The sequence below is a fragment of the Eubalaena glacialis genome, chromosome 7 (assembly GCF_028564815.1).
Source record: "Eubalaena glacialis isolate mEubGla1 chromosome 7, mEubGla1.1.hap2.+ XY, whole genome shotgun sequence".
In the NCBI taxonomy this organism is placed as follows: Eukaryota; Metazoa; Chordata; class Mammalia; order Artiodactyla; family Balaenidae; genus Eubalaena; species Eubalaena glacialis.
This window is the reverse complement of record NC_083722.1, coordinates 76948335-76963821: the sequence shown is the minus strand read 5'-3', so window position 1 is coordinate 76963821 and position 15487 is coordinate 76948335. Positions and strand designations below refer to the sequence as shown.

The 15487-nt window shown below is 38.2% G+C and overlaps 1 protein-coding gene across 1 annotated transcript in view; it reads left to right on the top strand.

The window, feature by feature from the left end:
• SFMBT1 (Scm like with four mbt domains 1) overlaps window positions 1-15487 on the top strand; it is a 128317-nt gene that overhangs the window by 55972 nt on the left and 56858 nt on the right. The gene's annotated exons all lie outside the window — the stretch shown is intronic.

Sequence of the window (15487 nt, the reverse complement as noted above, 5' to 3'; positions counted from 1 at the left end):
GGGAGGGGAGGTGTGGAGAGTGACCTGTGCTTGCACACAGGCTTCTTGGTGGCGGCAGCAGCAGCCTTAGCGTCCCATGCCCATCTGTGGGGGTCCGCGCTCATAGCCGTGGCTCGCGCCCGTCTCTGGAGCTCCTTTAAGCAGCGCTCTGAATCCCCTCTCCTCGCGCTCCAGGAAACAAAGAGGCAAGAAAAAGTCTCTTGTCTCTTCGGCAGTTCCAGACTTTTTCCCTGGACTCCCTCCCGGCTAGCTGTGGTGCGCTAACCCCTTCAGGCTGTGTTCACGCCGCCAACCCCAGTTCTGTCCCTGGGATCCGACCGAAGCCTGAGCCTCACCTCCCAACCCCGATCTGTCCCGGCGGGTGAGCAGACAAGCCTCTCGGGCTGGTGAGTGCTGGTCGGCACCGATCCTCTGTGCGGGAATCTCTCCGCTTTGCCCTCCACACCCCGTTGCTGCGCTCTCCTCCGTGGCTCCGAAACTTACCCCCTCTGCCACCAGGAGTCTCCGCCCGCGAAGGGGCTTCCTAGTGTGTGGAAACCTTTCCTCCTTCACAGCTCCCTCCCACTGGTGCAGGTCCCGTCCCTATCCTTTTGTCTCTGTTTTTTCTTTTTTCTTTTGCCCTACCCAGGTACGTGGGGAGTTTCTTTCCTTTTGGGAGGTCTGAGGTCTTCTGCCAGCGTTCAGTAGGTGTTCTGTAGGAGTTGTTCCACGTGTAGATGTATTTCTGATGTATTTGTGGGGAGGAACGTGATCTCCGCGTCTTACTCCTTCCGCCATCTTGAAGCTCCTCCTCTCACAGTAGTTTTTGCTTGTTTTTTGTTTTTGGGGGGGCCAGAAATCAGATTTTGAATTTTGATTTAAATCTTCATTGACTGCTTCTCTGTATTTAGTGTACTCTTTAAACATATTCCTTAGAGTTATAGCAAAATTAATACTGAAGGAACACTTTCTCTTTCAGTTTACGCACACATATTATTTTTGAGAAATTGGAAATTCTCCAGTTTGCTTATAATAAATATAAATGCTTACCAATACTTATTACACTGAGTATTCTCTGGTATCTAAAATATATGTATATATATTTTAGTTGTATAAGAAAAACTGCTTGGTCTAAAGGTACAATATATAAAATTATCTGAATATTAGTTTCAGTTAAACTTTTACTATTTTACAGCTTAAAAATAATTCTAAAAAGAAAAAAAAACCCAAACCAATTTATTCTACCAAAGTTTTAGTTCAGTAATTAATCATTTGAATTTGCAGTTCGTTAATTCAACAAGTATTATTTGAGTACCAGCTGTGTCTTAGGAGCCAGGATTTTAATGTCTCATTTGTTCATGACTCTACCCTGGTGCCCAGCACAAAGCCTGGCATATCCTAGGCATTTAGTAAATATTAGTTGAATGAAACAATGCATGTTCTTGTGGAGTTTACTTTCTAGTGTATGTCCATATCTAGCATTGCAGGGGCCGTAAAAGAAGTAGAATACATAGTCTGTATACATTGTAATGGGATGTGTTTGCTAACCCTAGCTGTGCCAGTTACCACTGCAAGGTGAACACTGGGTGATATTAAAGATTCTACACATTTTGAAACTATCTTGCCTTTCTTACTAGGAATGAAAGTATATTTCCCAGAAGCTCCCCAGTAAGTTTTCTCTTATTTTTGAGCCAGGACTGGGTCACATAGCCATAAGGAAGACTCAGAGCACAATTATCTGACAGAGAGGAATGAGACTGCCTGAGCATGATCCATTATGTGGAACAGGGGACTTTGCCATCATGATCAAATGTGGAGTTTGGTGGCAAGGAGGAAGGGATGGAGGGAAATACATATTAGGCTCTGCTAGTAGTGACCATTACAGAATTGGAGAGAGTTGAACTGGACTGGGCTTAACTTTGTACAGTGCTATGAGAAAAGTAGTTTCTAGGTGTATAAAGGAGTAAAGTGGGAATTTAAACCTATTTGAGAAAATCTTTAATCTTAACACTTTAAGCAAAAGTCTCATAAATCCTCTTCTTTGGAGATTAGTTTGTCATTCACTTGAAGAATAAGAAAATTATATTTCTTTTTTCAAGTGTTCATTAATTCAGAGTTTTTAGGCTTTTATTCTTTCATATGAATTAACCTAGTTAAGGACCTAGTAGAATAACATTTTGGGAGAAATTCGTTGATGGCAACACCTATCTAGGTACCATTCAGACTCCTGGTTACTTACCCTTGTAGTAGAACAGTGTAGAACCTTGAAGTTAAATAAATGAATAAACAGGAGAGCTAGAGTGTAAATCATTTAGGGCCATCACTTTGTGGTACAGGAGATAGACACTTCACAGTTACCCTGAGCTACAGGAAAACTAGAGGAGTTTAGGCTCAGGAATCAGGCTAGGGTTCAAATGCTGCCTCTGGTGTTTCCTAGCTTTATAAACCGACAGGTTATTTAATTTCTCTGAACCTCAGTCTCCTCATCTGTAAAATGGGGTTATCATGTATGTGATAAGTAAATGGTTGGTTAGGATTAAATAGGATATAATTTTAAAATAGTTAACACTTATATTATGCTTACCATGTACTGTTGGGCAGTGTTTTATTTACCGTATAACACACAAAAAAAGTGCCAGGCACATACATAGTAGATACTCAAATATTACTTCTTCCTTTTTTTTTTTAAGATAAATGGCTGACAAGCATTTGTTGCATTGGAATGATGTTTCTCATCTGTCATTTGACATGAGAAGGCTGAGAAACAGCAACCATGAAATTACTGAATAGTTTCCTGGCTTTTTGTAACCAGACATGGTCTCTTCCTGTAATCCTTTTATAAAATTATTAAAAGTGGTACATTTTGACAGCGTTTGTGTTGGTGAATCACATTCCTCTTTATTTAATCAGATTAAAGACATATTGACTCTTTTAACATGTGCTCGTGCTACTGGCTCCTGTAAATAAAGCCTGTAATCAATGAGAAATGTGATAATATTTGAGCTCTAGAAGATCTGCTATTTCTGCAGCTTACAAGATAATGTGAGGATAAAGAAATGCTTTTTAAATGCTTATGTCATATTTTGGTACAGTGAAAGATAATTTCAAAACCTTGATTTAGTAGTCTTGGTATCTGGCATAGTGTAGGTGCTTAGTACCCTGGTATTAATTAGCAATTGCTGAGGAAACAGGACTGCAGAATGGCCATACTTACAACTGTGAACCAGGGATTTATAAATTGGTTGGCATAAAATTTCCAACCTCATTATAGTATGATTCAGTTTTCAAAAATTATTTATGTCTGAAATTTTTGATAGATGTGTATTAAAGAAGGCTTAGAAAAATGGACATTTAAGTGCTTTTAATGGAAAATTTGTGGGTATTGAATTTTGGGTTTTAAAATAAGACAATAAGACAGCATAAATTACTAAACTGGTATGAGGAAGTGCCTTCATGGATGATTAGTAAACCTAGAAAAAAAGTTGAAGTGTAAGAGAGGGATTGAAGATGACAAGAAGGTTCCCAAGGTGTAAGATAAGGATTGAACCCATCTAGCTGTTGTAAAGAGTTGTTATTTTGCTCAGATGAAGTATAGCAGATAAAGAAAATAGCTTATAAATTGGAAATACTTTACATAGTAATAATTCTGTTGATTGAAAAAGAATTTCCCTGAACACTCAAAGAGCAAACCCTTAATAATGAAGAAGGCAATCATATTGCCCTATTTTGCATTGAAGCCCTCAATTTGTCTTCCTCAAACCACTCCTCCTTTAGACTTTGCTTTTCCCCAAGTGGCAACTTCATCCTTTCTATTGCATAGACAAGAAACTTAAAGAGTCAGCCCAGGTAATGCTCTTTTTCTCACACCCCACATCCAGTCTCTCATTTACTATTATTCTCAGTGTTTTTACTGCTTCTAACCTGGAGTTAGCCACCAACACCTCTCACCTGGATTATTCCACCGTCTTTTAAATTGGTCTTCCTGCTTCTACTCTTGCCCATTTACAGTCTTTTCTCAACATAGCTGCAGAATAACCTTTTTAAAAAATAGGTCAAACTGTCTCTCTCTTCTGCTCCAAATCTTCCAGTGGCTTCCCCAAAACTAAAATCTTCACAGCAGCCTACAAGTGTACATGTAATCTGGCTCCCTGGTACCTTTCTAAACTCACCTCCTAGATCCCAGCCTTGATCATTCTGCTGCAACAGCAGTGACCTCAGATATCCTGCACGAGCTCTCACTTGAGGGTCTTTGCACTTCTCCTTTTCCTGCCTGGAATGTTCTTCCCTCAGGTGTGGGCTCATGTCACCTCATCACTAAGACCTTAATCACCTTTTTGAAAGTAGTACTTCCGTCCTCCTTCCTTGCTTCATTTTCCTCCTGACATTTATTTTTGTTCAATATGCTATATACACTTTGTTTTTCTGTCTCCCCGCGCTGGATTGTGAGATCCGTGAGGGCAAGGTTTCCCCCCCTCTATTTGTTTACCTAAAACAATATGTGGCAGATAGTATGTACTCAGTAAATATTTATTGATTAATTGAGAAAGCAATTCCATGGCAGTTTGTTGTATCACTACTGTTGATCTGTAGAGGCTTCTTTAAATAAAATAACTGATATTAGCTGTTGATATGAAGTCTAGAATATGGCAGTGCTAATTCTAAACACTCATATTTACTAATGTCGGGAAGTACTTCATTAGAGTTCCCGGCTTCCCTTAGAGCAGATGGGTCACGTGACTAAGTTTTAACTAGCAGAACGTGGGTAGAAGGGAGGTGCCGCTTGCAGGCCTGGCCCAGGAGACCCTCCCATGAGTGATCCCCCTATACTCGAAGATTTGAGAACCCTTTGTTGAAGATGGAGGAGGTGTGAGGTAGAAGGCACTTGGCTCCATGAATTACCACGTGGAGGGGAGTTGCCCCACTCCTTAGGAATATCTGTTTGGACTTCATGTGTGTGAGAAATAAATATCTGTTGGATTAAACAACAGAAATTTGGAATTTATCTTTTAAAGCATTAACTTAACTAATACACAACAGTGACAGCTAAATTATCTTTCCTTGTTCTGTTGCATATCCTAATGGTGACCCAGACTCCTTGTCTCTTTTTGTCATTGGCTTCTGTATTTGAAAATGGGAATAATATTATTTTAAAAGCACAGTTGTGTCCTTAATATTTTTTTACAGATTTTTTTTTTTACCTTTTTTTTTTTTACAGCTTTATCAAGATATTTTTACATACCATAAAGTTCACTTATTTAAAGTGTACAGTTCAGTGGTTTTTATTCAGAGTGGTACAGCTATCACAACAACCTAATTTTAGAATGTTTCAACACCCCTGCAAGAAACCCTGTACATGTTAGTCACTCCCCATTACCCTCTCCCCCAGCCTGGGCAACCACACTAATCTGCCTTCTGTCTCTATGGATTTGCTTATTCAGTACATTTCATATAAATGGAAGCATACAATATGTGGCCTTTTGTGTTTGACTTCTTTCACTTGGCACAGTATTTTCAAGGTTATCTATGTTGTAGCGTGTATCAGTACTTTGTCCCTTTTTATGGCCAAATAATATTCCATTGTGTTAGATATCCCACATTTTATTTATTTATTATTTTTTTAATTTTTGGCTGCGTTGGGTCTTTGTTGCTGCACATGGGCTTTCTCCAGTTGGGGTGAGCGGGGGCTACTCTTGGTTGTGGTGTGCGGGCTTCTCATCGCAGTGGCTTCTCTTGTTGCGGAGCACAGGCTCTAGGCGCGCGAGCTTAAGTAGTTGTGGCACGTGGGCTCAGTTGCTCCGTGGCATGTGGGATCTTCCTGGACCAGGAATCGAACCCGTGTCCCCTGCATTGGCAAGCGGATTCTTAATCACTGCGCGACCAGGGAAGTCCCCCACATTTTATTTATCCATTAATGGGTGGGTGGACATTTGGGTTGTTTCTACCTTTTGACATTACAAATAATGCTGCTGTGCACATTCATGTACAAGTTTTGGTGTAGACATATGTTTTCAGTCTTCTTGGGTATATACCAAGAAGTGAAATTGCTAGGTCACATGGTAAATCTATGTTTAACATTTTCAGGAACTGCCAGACTGTTTTCTAAAGGGATTGCACCATTTTACATTCCCACCAGCCTTGCCTTTATGTTTTATCACCCCCAGAGGAGTAGGGTCCTGGTAAATATCATAGTTCCCTAAGGACTGTAGGTGGGAGACAGTCACAAAGGAGACGGGGAGCGTGGCAAACAGTGTGAGGTTGACGGCTGTCTTGCCTCTCCTCTCGCTTGCTTATTTATGTGGCCTCTACTACCCTGGCTTCCTTGCTAGTCTTAAATAAATTTATTTATTTATTCATTTCTGGCTGAGTTGGGTCTTCGTTTCTGTGCAAGGGCTCTTCCCAGCTGCAGCGAGCGGGGGCCACTCTTCATCGCGGTGCGCGGGCCTCTCACTATCGCGGCCTCTCTTGTTGCGGAGCACAGGCTCCAGACGCGCAGGCTCAGTAGTTGTGGCTCACGGGCCCAGCTGCTCCACGGCATGTGGGATCTTCCCAGACCAGGGCTCGAACCTGTGCCCCCTGCATTGGCAGGCAGACTCTCAACCACTGCACCACCAGGGAAGCCCTCCTTGCTAGTTTTAGAACACACCTCATATGTCCTCATTCTAGGGCCTTTGTTCTGGGTTTTCCCTGTGCCTGGCAGGCTTTTTCCTTCTGTTTGTCCTTCAAGTCTTTGTCCAAATGTTACCTTTTCAGTGACGCTCCCCACCCCCTCGTCCCCATCACCCGCCCAACCTCCACATTTAATTTTCAGCCTATGCGTCTCCCCTGCCCAGCTCTATCACTTAACCATATTTCGAAAAGTACTTTTTCTCCTTCCCACTAAAACATAAGCTTCATGAGGGCAGAGATTTTGGCCAGTATTCTTCACTGATAACATCCCTAATATTTTGATAGGGCTTATTAACACAGAGTAGGTTTCTGGTAAATATTTGTTGAAAGAATGAATAAATAACTTTCCATGTCAGTAAATGCATTTTTTTCTTAAAATAAAAATTTAAGTCACAGAAGTACCCATATGAACACATTCTTATCATAAAATGTTTATTCAATGCAGATAAAGCACAAATTCCCTTTTACCCTGTTCCTGAATCTCACTCTCCTAGAAGTAACCACTGGTAGTGATTTGGATGCATTCTTCCAGATCATTTTAAAGGTATCTGTAGATATATAAAGAAATATATGTACTATAGAAATATGTAGTTTTGTGTATGTTTGAGTATGTTTTATAAGCATGCACACACACACAAACTACTGTCTATACCCAAAACCTTTTCATCACTCCCAACATAAACTCTGTACCCATTAAACTATCTCGTTCTTTTTAACTCTCATCTTAATGGATGTGCCCTAATTTACTGATTGATATTGAGGTTTCCAGTTTTTCCCTAGCCACAGACATTGCTCAAGCATACATTTAGGCTTTTGCACTTTGTACATGTGGGAGTGTTTTCTCTGTGTATGCCCTGGAAGTGAGAACAATTTAATCTCTTTCTTTGAAATCGTTATGCTGCTTATTTATTTTTTGGATAGTTTTCTGAAATAGATACTGGAAATTGAATTGCTCAGTTGTAGAGAATACAAGTTAAAGTTTTTGATGGAATAAAATTTCTCTCTAAAAGGGTTGCATCCATTTGTGCTCTTCAACTGGCGGTAGCAGCATTCATATCTCCATATCTTTACCTATATTGGGTGTTATTAATCTTTTATTTTTGCCAATCTGTGAGTGAAAAATAACTTGTTTTAGCTGTTGATGTTAAACATATTTTCATATGCTTATAAGTCATTTGCATTTCTTCTGTAAAATTCCTGTTTATATCTGTTTTGCCCCTATAAGGTTTGGTCTTTTTTTATTGATTTATAGGTGCTTTGTGTAATTATGGCTATTAATTCTTTGTCTATTATATTGATATATGCTGGCAATATTTTTTTCTAGTCTATAACTTGGCTTTGAAAGTTGTTTATGGTGTCTTTTGCTAATCAGAAGTTTTAAATGTTTATGTAGTCAAATGTATCCATTTTATAGCTTCCTTGCTTAAGGAAGTCTATACTATACCAAGGTTATAACCATATTCTCTTGTGTTTTTCTTTTAATTTGTTTGGAGTCTTAATTTTCATGTTTTGCTCTTTTAATTCACCTGGATTTATTTATGTTGCAGCATGAAGTAAGGATCTAATTTTTTTCCTCCCAAAATGGATAGCCAATTCTTTATTATTAGTTTGTTCATCCTTTCACAATTGATATGGGATGCCATTGTGTCATAAACTGTACTCTCATATAAATGCATCTATTTCTCAATCTCATTCTATTTTATGGATGTATTTGTCTTTTCTTGCACTAATACTACACTATTTTAATATTTTGATAGAAGGAACTAGCTTCATCATATATGATCTTTTACAAAAATGTAGCTTGATTGTACATTTTCTCTTTTAGATGCATTTAAAAATTAGCTCATCAAGGTGAATAAAATACCCTATTGGGATTTTGATTGGGAAGGAAAACATTTCTCTAGCATAGTTTTATTGGCCATGTAGTAATACATTGTATGTTTGTACCATATTTTACTTAAAAATTTCTCATTGTTAGTCCAAAATAGCCCTTTTAAAATATTGCCTCGTAATTTGGCTTTTTAAAAGATTGAGATATAATTGACATATAACATTGTATTAGTCCAAGGTGTACAACACTGTGATTTGATATATATATATATATTGCAAAATGATTCGATTGTGTATGTATATATGTGTACACAACATCTTCTTTATCCATCCATCCATGGACAGTTAGGTTGCTTCCATGTCTTGGCTATGGTAAATAATGCTGCAGTGAACATGGGGGTGTAGGTATCTTTTTGAGTTAGTGTTTTCATTTCCTTTCATTTCACATACCCAGAAGTGGAACTGCTGGATCATATGGTAGTTCTATTTTTAATTTTTTGAAGAATCTACATAGTGTTTTCACACAGTGCCTACACCAATTTATATATTCCCACCAGTGGTGCACAGGGATTTCCTCCACATCCTTGCCAACACTTGTTATTTCTTGTCTTTCTGATAATAGCCATTCTGACAGGTGTGAGATGGTATCTCACTGTGGTTTTGATTTCCATTTCCCTGGTGATGTGATGTTGAGCACCTTTTGAAAAAATTAGGGTATTCTTGAGTTGTGGGTTTTGTTTAAAGCTTTTACTGGTCTTGTAAATTAATAAGTACTGATTTGTTCAACTGAGATAGATGTGCCCTGTGTTGCATTTACATAATCATGAAAAAGCTAAGTTAGGGTCAGATTTAACTTAGATGATTTGAGTGGCTAAGATTTGTCAACTTAACAGACTTATTTTTTATCTCCCTAGTTAAACATGTAGCAGTGGGTTAAAAACAACAACAACAAACAACTTAATGAAACAATAGAAAATTTCTACCCATGATAATCAAGTTACATTGACATTTGACAGATGGAAGCATAAGATTTAATTTAGATAGCCTGTCAAATAAGATGTGCACAAGGTCAGGGAGTGATGATTAACCCTTATGGAGAGTGAAAGGCCAACTGAAATCAACACCTGTTGGGGAACAAAAAATACAGTGACTCTACCACTAGCATTTACCATCAAGGGCAGGGTTAACTTTGCAAATCTGCCCAAAATGGAGCATCTGATTTGCTGAATTGTTTGCACTTACCATATTTACAACATACTTGAAATTATTACTGACCTTCCATTTGTTCAGTTGAGGGAGAGGAGTGCAAATTCAAGCATTTTAGTTAGTGGGAATTTTCCTTTTAACTGTCTGGTAAATATTTACTGAATTAAAGCATTTTCTTGCAACCACCATACATACTAGGTCATATCTTTATAGTCACACTGAGTTTCTGTCCTTCTTCCTAAGTGCTTTAAAAATTATGTCCAACATGTTAAATCATTTGGCTGAGGACTCATGCTACAGAAATCTCTCTTGCATTATTGTAACTTTTCTACATAATAAATACTGTTACTCAGTGTTTAATCTTAGCCTTGAAAATCAAGAGCATTAACGTGGAGCCGAGTAGTATAAGCTTAGAGTGTGGACTGCATGGGTAAACTGAAATAGGATGAGAGGGGAAGCATCATGTAGCTGTTTGTTCAGATGACTTTTCCATCTTTTAAAAAATCTATTAAAAGATAAGTATTCCATGGTGGTTTTATTTTATATTGATATATCACTAAAAATGGAATAACGAATTCAGTTCAGTTTTATTCTACCTGGGTTTTGTTTCTGTTTTCTTTGTGTGCCTGTGTGTGTGTGTGTGTGTGTGTGTGTGTGTGTGTGTGTTTGACATCAAAGCTGGTTTTGTACAATTAGCTTTGCTTTTTTAAATTGTTATTTATGTTTCTTAGAAGTGTTTCCTATTTTAAAATACTGGCTTTAGTCTCTTTTATTAGAACCTCCTGTAAATATCTAGGCTGCTGTTTAGTTCACTGAAAGAATTCTAAATAAGATGAACAAGGTCCAGATTAGTTAGTTCATGAGAACTTATTTAAATAAATAATTCTGATGAATTTGGTCACCACAAGAGGAATTATAATACCAAAATCAATGATAAATAAAGACAGTAAAACAGTTTAACATGAATAGGAAATAAATGAAAAGTGAATTAAATTTTTATATTTTAAGCTTCTCGATATTTTACTGTTTTTTTCCTCGCTGCATAAAAAGAGAGCAGACTAGCAATAAAGAGAAAGATCTGACAGATGTTCTACAGCAAAAGTCTTCATCAGTTTATTTCTCATGATCCTATTAAGACAATGAACTAATTGTTTATTTGTTAAATCTAAGTGATGCTGTAGGATCGAAAAAATGTCACAGCCCTTTTTAACAACTTTGTATGTTGACAGATGGTAAATGGTCTTCTTGCAGTGATGTATAAAAATACTGGGGGCTTCCCTGGTGGCTCAGTGGTTAAGAATCCACCTGCCAATGCAGGAGAGACAGGTTCGAGACCTGGTCCGGGAAGATCCCACATGCGATGGAGCAACTAAACCCGTGCGCCATAACTACTGAGCCTGCGCTCTAGAGCCTGCGAGCCACAACTACTGAAGCCCATGTGCCTAGAGCCCGTGCTCTGCAACAAGAGAAGCCATCGCAACGAGAAGCTCGCGCACCACAACGAAGAGTAGCCCCCACTCACTGCAACTAGAGGAAGCCCGCGCGCAGCAACAAAGACCCAACGCAGCCAAAAATAAATAAAGAAAAATTAAAAAAAAAAATACTGAATCACTACACCTGAAACTTATGTAATAGTTATGTTAATTATAACTTAATTTTTTTAAAGTTACATTCTTAGTTTCAGCTACATAAGACTTGCATTTCCCCCAACTCATGTCTTTTTGGCTTTGAAGATTTATTAATAATAATAATTATTATTATCGCACTATGTGGCTCGCTGCACAAAATATGCTGACGTATTTCAAGAGTTTATGAGTGTAAGCAGTGGATGACATCTTCACAGCCTAGTAAACCAACAGATAATTTTGTTACATCAGACCCATGATGAAGTTTCAAGACTGTATGTAGAGATGACCCTAAGTTAGTGCCATAGGAACTTGAATCTGTCAATATTGCATACCAGTTAACATTAACTCAGCATTTACTATGTAGCTCTATGCTACGTGCACTTCATTGTTTATCCTACTTATCCTGTCAGTCTGGTGAGGTAGGTACAGTACTGTTATACTCCATTTTATTAGTGATATCATTGGCACCAATAAGGTGTTTGTTGAAAGTCACATAGCCAAGTAAACAATGGACACAGGATTTTGAAAAGTTAATATAAATGATAATTGTCCTTCACTTGCTTTTTTCGTTGAGAATATAGATGACATTCCCATATGCTTTTATGGATCTACTTGAATTCTTCTAATGATTACAAAGTATTTCCTAGTGTAGGTGTATCATAATGTCTGTAGCCATCTCATTCACATTTGATGGACATATAGGCTGTTTCTGGTTTCTCACTGTTAGGGATAATACAGTAGCAAACATCATTGGCTATGTAGCCTTCCACACATTTGTGTTGTGTGAAAGGTTCTTTTGTTGTTGTTGTTCAAGAGTGCTTATTTTTTATTTATTTTTTATTGAAGTATAGTTGATTTACAATGTGTTAGTTTCATGTGTAAAGCAAGGTGATTAAGTTATACATACATATATATCTATTCTTTTTTTTTTTAATTAATTAATTTATTTATTTATTTATGGCTGTGTTGGGTCTTCGTTTCTGTGTGAGGGCTTTCTCTAGTTGCGGCAAGTGGGGGCCACTCTTCATCGCGGTGCGCGGGCCTCTCACTATCGCGGCCCCTCTTGTTGCGGCCTCTCTTGTTGCGGAGCACAGGCTCCAGACGCGCAGGCTCAGCAATTGTGGCTCACGGGCCTAGTTGCTCCGCGGCATGTGGGATCTTCCCAGACCAGGGCTCGAACCCATGTCACCTGCATTAGCAGGCAGACTCTCAACCACTGCGCCATCAGGGAAGCCCCTATATATCTATTCTTTTTCAGATTCTTTTCCGTTATAGATTATTACAAGATATTAAATATAGTTCCCTGTGCTCTACAGTAGGTCCTTGCTGTTTATCAATTTTGTATATAGTAGTGTGTATCTGTTAATCCCAAACTCCTAATTTATCCCTTCCCTGCCATTACCCTTTGGTAACCATAAGTTTGTTTTCTATGTCTGTGAGTCTATATCTGTTTTGTAAATAAGTTCATTTGTATCACTTTTTTAGATTCCACATATTGTGTTGTGTGAAAGGTTCTTAACAGTAGAATTATTGCTCAAAGAGTTTGTCTTTTAAATCTTTATATGTTAAATTATTTATCATTAAATTCCTCTCCAAAAAGATAGTACCAATATATACTCTCTACCTTTGTCTGTCTTCCTTTCCAACTCTGGAGATTTTTAGTTTTAAAAATTTTACCAATTGGAAAGGTGAAAAAAATAGTATTTGATTAAAAAGTCTTATTATTTCACTACTAATGAGATTGAGCATATTTTTGTAAGTATTAACTCTCATTTTTAGTGTGGATTAATTACACATTTTGCCAATTTTTCTTTTCTTTTTTTCTTGTTGAATTATGGGAGCTTGTATATGGAAATTAATCCATTATCTTACATGTTGCTAATATTTTCACCCATCTCAACTGTCTTATTTATTTATTTTTATTGAAGTAAAATTGACATATAACATTATATTAGTTTCAGGCGTACAGCATAATGATTTGATATCTGTATACATTGTGAAGATTACCGCAGTAAATCTAGTTAACATCTGTCACCATACATAGTTAGAAAAAATTTTTTTGTGTGATGAGAACTTTTAAGACCTACTCTCTTATCTTTGAATTTTATTTATGGTGTCTTTTGCCATGTAGAAATTTTATACTTTTATGTTTTTTTGTCACTCCTTTATGGTTTCTCTGATTGGGTCCAGAGTAAAAAAAATTTTTTTTCCAGAGTCATGTCTTTATTTTATTTTATTTTATTTTTAATTTTATTTATTTATTTATGGCTGTGTTGGGTCTTCGTTTCTGTGCAAGGGCTTTCTCTAGTTGCAGCAAGTGGGGGCCACTCTTCATTGCGGTACGCGGGCCTCTCACTATCGCGGCCTCTCTTGTTGCGGAGCACAAGCTCCAGACACGCAGGCTCAGCAATCGTGGCTCACGGGCCTAGTCACTCCGCGGCATGTGGGATCTTCTCAGACCAGGGCTTGAACCCGTGTCCCCTGCATTGGCAGGCAGATTCTCAACCACTGCGCCACCAGGGAAGCCCCGAGTGATGTCTTTAAAAACACAGATTTGATCCTTTCTCTGCTTAAGAAAACCCTTGGTTGCTTCCCATTGAGAGGCACTATAATACAGCGTTTGAGGACATATAATGTGGACGTTTTGCTAGGTTTGAAACCTGGTTTTCCTACTTAACTAGCTGTGGGACACTGGCAGGTAGTACCTGTTTTGTGCCTGTTTCCTCATGATAGTGATGTCACCTTGTCCAGTTGTTGAGAGTATTAAATGGGTTAATATGTTTCAGTGCTTTGGACAGTACCCCGCTCATGGTGACTCCTCAGTATGTGTCAACTGCGTTACTCCTACTCTTCCTGTCCAGTTTCATGGTGTGCCACTTACCCGGGTGGTTCCCATGCTCCAGCCACAGTGGCCTGCTCTCAGTTCCTCCCCACCGTAGAGCCTTTGTATGTGTTGCTCCCTATTCCTGGACTATTTCCTTTCTGCCCTTTTTGCCTAACTGCTGTTTCCCCTTTCGTGTCAGCTTAAATACCTTTCCCCGCCCCAGGGACGCTGTCAGTGACCTCTTAGTTTAGGTTAGGTCTGCCATTATGTTCTATCTTAGCACCCACTGCTGCTTTTCCTTCATAGCACTTTAAATATTTGTTTTAAATTGTTGGCTTGAATTGTCTTACACCAGTTGAAAATAAGCATCATGAATGCAGGAACCAAGTGTCTCTTGATTGCTTTACCCTTATTCCCTAGAATAGTGGATGGTAATGAGCTGGTGTTTAATAAATATGGGGAGTGAATGAATTAGCAGGTGGAATGGTACAGTTTGAATGTTTTGGGCTTGGGGTAGGAAAGTAAACTGAGAGAAGAAAGCTTATTTAGAGGCTTTAAATCTCACTACCAGGATTCTATTCAGTTGTTCCTATCTGTGAAAGTGTGAGTTTCAGTGCTTATGTTGTATGAAAAGATTTTGGATAACTGGCAGTTACCTCAAATGGGATATCCATAATTTTAACTGTTATTAAGATTTTCTCTATGCTCAATATGAAATTTAGTTTTAAAATCTGAAAATGTTACACTCATTTTACAGATTTTAAAAATGGACATAATATAGTCTGTATAAGATTGCATAGTTAGTTATGGGTAGAGCTGGGACTAGAATCTGGGTATCCCTATCACCCAGCTCATGCTGTTGTACTTGAGGTAGCTCGTACCTTTTCAAAGAGTATGTTAAAATTTAAACTGATTTTTTCTTAGTGTTTAAAAGATTTGTATGATGATCTATTACTGGGGATCTAATACAGAATCAGAATCTTTTTGAGAGGTTCAGAGTTGTTTGCTCTTGTAGGTATCACCCAGGCAGCTGTGGCTGTTGAGTTCCTATTCCACCTTTATAGTTTTCTGCATTGTTGCCCTTGAGGTTAGTTCATATCACACCTTCCTGCAGCAGCTCCTTTTCCCCCTTGCATTTACTCTTTCTAATCTGTTAGGCACATATAAAGGCAGTATCTTAGATTGTTTTACATGTATGTAAAGCAAGAATAAATAGATTCATCCATGCTGCAGCATGGATGGGCCTCAAAAACATGCTGAGTGAAAGAAGTCAGGTGCAAAAGACCACATGTTGTATGATTTCATTTGTGTGAAATGTCCAGAAGAGGCAAAATCTCTAGAGGCAAAAGCAGAT